Below are 3,777 nucleotides of genomic sequence, written 5' to 3' on the forward strand. Positions count from 1 at the left end.
AGTCGCTGAAAGGAATGGAATTCAGAACCATCAGCCAACTGTGTTTGCACACAGAGGAATTAGACCTCTGCATTTAACCCAGCCATGCAGTGAAACACCCACATGCATGAAACACTAGTGAACACACACACTAGGGGCAGTGAGCACACTTGCCCAGAGCGGTGGGCAGGCCTGTACACGGCGCCCGGGGAGCAACTGGGGATTAGGTGTCTTGCTCAAGGGCACTTCAGTCATGTACTATTGGCCGAGAGGATTGAGTCGGTGACCTTCTGGTCACAAGGCCGGTTCTCTAACCTCCAGCCAACGACTGCCCCGTGTTACGCTATATCATGTGACATAACATTGACTGCACTTGACTGTAAAATCGGCACTTGTTGCATGCTTGATCTGCAGTCAGTGTACAATCGGAGCACAATTTAAATTAGTGTGATTATTAATTATTGTACTTTGAGCTAAAAAAAAATGTTAAAAATATATCGCATATTTTTTTTAAAATCTAAGATTTTATATTTTAGCATCCTAGAACATTCTGCAGCACACTGCTGGGGTGGGGTGCTTCAGTTCTGGGCAGTTCGGTTGTTTTCATGCTCAAGCACATCTGGTTCTCGCTTCTCTGCCTTTTGACTAAGATCAAGTGAAGTATCTGTTCCTATCAGTTTAATATTTGATGCGTCCTCTGTATGAGGACTACATATTACATTGATATTTAGAACAGGGAGGCAAAAGAGGAGCTTGCTCCATCCGCTCCACTCATCGACCTGGTATTGCAGTACCTCCGGGAACAGTGCGCCTCCTTAGGGGCAGTCGTGGGCTGGAGGTTAGGGAACCAGCCTGGTGACCCAGAAGGTTGCTGGTTCAATCTTCTCAGCTGACGCGACTGAAGTGCCCTTGAGCAAAGCACCTAACTCGCAACTGTGGATAGGGCTGCCCCAGGCAGGGGGCTCACTTCCCCCTAGTATGTCTTCACTAGTGTGCATGTATGTGGGGGTTTCACTGCACGGAGGGGTTAAATGCGGAGGTCTAATTCCTCTGTGTGCAAAACACAGTTGGCTTAAAGGTTCTCAATTCTATTCTGGTTCAACTCACAAGTTAATTACTAGGTTTGAGTGGCATGCTAGACCAGACAAATCACCCAAGTATGCTAGACTGTGGTTCTCAGTTCCCCACCACTGGTTCTGCAGGGTTCTTCTTTCTTATACTGAATTTTAAGGACAGAACCTTTTTGTGCTCTGCTGCTTTTACATACAAGTACATTATGAAGCTTAGGAAGCAAACCTTGCATGAAAACAATAATATAGTTATATAATTATAGTTATAAGTATAGTTTCCTTGAATACTGCAGAAAAACTTAACAGTGCAGATGAAATAGCTGTTTTATTAGTTAGGATTAAAGGAAATACAGAGTTTTGCTTTTGAGGAATTTGTGTGGCCTTCTAGGCATTTTTTTTGTTTAGGAATAATGAAGAAATACTACGAGCATGTTCCAATATTTGAATTAGCTGTTGTTTTTTGGTTGATATATCAACCACTTGCGGTGGTAAATATGATCCATATTTTGTTACATACAGAGCTATTATTGAATCAATTTATAATTCACCTTCCTTGGTTTCCTGGTTTGCATTGCCCCAGTATATAATCATGCAGTGTAAAATATGTATGTGTACATGAAAGCAATGGACTTTAGATTATATGTTGGGTAAATATTATCCATCTTTTGTCACATATAGAGCGATAATTAAACCAATTCATTTTCTACCTTCCACTTTCACAGTTGAAATTGCCCCAGTATACCATATCAAACAATGTGAAGTATATGTATGTGCATGAAACCAGGAGCCAGTTGCACAAAAGTGGCCTATAATTTACTTTGAGTGGAACAAAACCACTCAAAACAGATTCTATAGCTTTTTAAATGTAGCACGTTTAAACCCTTTCAAACAGCCAGTATTAAGCAAAGGGGGTCCGAGTGGGTTAAGACATAGATAGGTGATCTATGTAATCAAGCACTTCTGTGTGATTGCTTTAAAGGGCTGATATCACAAAAAGCTTCTTTTTTTATTGAACAAGTATTAAAATGAACAATGCTTTTAATTAAGTGTGGTTTCATGTTGCTGTGGCCACCTCAGGGGACTGGAGGGGGTTCGACGATTTGAAACCCATGTGTGGATAAGTGGTACAACTGTACTCTATCAGATTACTTTTGTGTTTACTTCCCGGTCGTCCACGTGCTTCTTTGTCTTGCTTCTTCACTGTCCTGCCCCCTTGTTTCATGACTCCGCCCCTGATTGTCTCCACCTGTTTTCCACCTGTGTCTTGTGATCCCTTGTATTCCCTGTGATATATAAGCCCCGTGTTTGCCCTGGTCTGTGCTGCTCTTTGGTTGATATGGATGTATGTATGTATTGCCTGAGGTTTGATCTTCCAGCCCTGTTGTTCATTTAACCTGTTAATTTTCATCATGTCTGTCCCTCCTGCTCTCCGTGTTGGCTCGTTGAACCTGGACTGTTTTGACAATGATCCTGGATTTGCCTCGAATAAATCTTGCTTTGCAAATGCGTCCACCTCCTCATTGCTCCACGTTACACTTTATAAGAAGAGATCTGCCTCACCTGCTGCTTTGCTCTTTTTACCATATTTTTGGCAGCTGAAGAAGCAGCCGATCTGGTAAAAGATGTAGATATTTATCAGGCCTGTTAGCTCTACTGCCCCATGACACTTTAAATTCTATTGTTTTAATCATGTTTTAATTTCCATTATAACAGCTCCAGTCATAAAATCTGATCATTCAAAAATGCTGTAAAATCCACAATATACCCACAGCCATCACCACCTCACAACAACTGAACTCTTCATCACTGCGCCACGGCACAAAAAAAAAACTCGTGCTGTTAATGGAATAATCTTTAACTCTAATGCTGCTCACATGGACCTCTGACTATACTGATGAAGTAAGAACCCATTTTCTGCTTAAACTGAGGGACTTGTGACTTATGTTCTTTACTAGAACCAGGCTGGTCAGCAGCTAACAAGCTGAAAGAACCAACAGCCTAAACAAGTCCATCATTAATATCACAGGCTTGAATTAAAGTGCTTATGGTTTGAGTCACTGTAAAATAAACGAATACAATGCAAATGTCACTTGAATGACTTGCACATTTCAAATGTCCGTGTTGAATCCCAGACGGCCCCGTACTCCCTAAATACTGTGTTAGCTACGGAAGGTTAAAAATTCCAGCCTCTACAGCCAAACAGTGCCTCATTTATCAAATATGGATGAGTCCCAAATGTGTATGTAATGCATGTAGGGAGCCATTTGAGATTCAGCTCCAGCACAAGAAGAGGTGCACTGCTGGATTAATGCTAAATAAGACTTGCAGTGGTAATTTGGTGACTAGGGTTATTATGATGGGGTTGCATTAAACAGCGCTGTGCATCACACGTTCATCGTTATAAGACAATAAGCAAAATAATAATGACAATAGTAATTGCTAAATGACTGAAATGACTGCTCTCCTTGTTCTCCTTTACTTTGATACTTTGAAATTATCTTTAGATTCTTCCATTTGCACAGCACTTTGAATGAGCACAGTGTATGAACCAGTTTCTCAGTTATTTTGTATGGCGCTGTAAAAAAGGAAGAACTTGCAGATTTTTGAGAAATGGAGCTGTAGATGATGCCATGATAACTGAGCTGTAGAACATAAAGAATGAATGATGTTATACTAATAACTGTGGCTTGTATTCAAAGTAGTGATGAAATCTCGAGGCGAATAACTT

General features: G+C 40.9%; 1 non-coding gene across 1 annotated transcript; it reads left to right on the forward strand.

The window, feature by feature from the left end:
• The first annotated feature begins 604 nt into the window (after nt 1-604).
• On the forward strand, nt 605-795 carry LOC119264109. The gene has a single exon (XR_005130774.1). It is a non-coding gene; the product is annotated as a U2 spliceosomal RNA (small nuclear RNA).
• The last annotated feature ends 2,982 nt before the right edge of the window (nt 796-3,777 follow it).

This window comes from Pygocentrus nattereri, chromosome 9 (assembly GCF_015220715.1).
Source record: "Pygocentrus nattereri isolate fPygNat1 chromosome 9, fPygNat1.pri, whole genome shotgun sequence".
Classification (NCBI taxonomy): domain Eukaryota; kingdom Metazoa; phylum Chordata; class Actinopteri; order Characiformes; family Serrasalmidae; genus Pygocentrus; species Pygocentrus nattereri.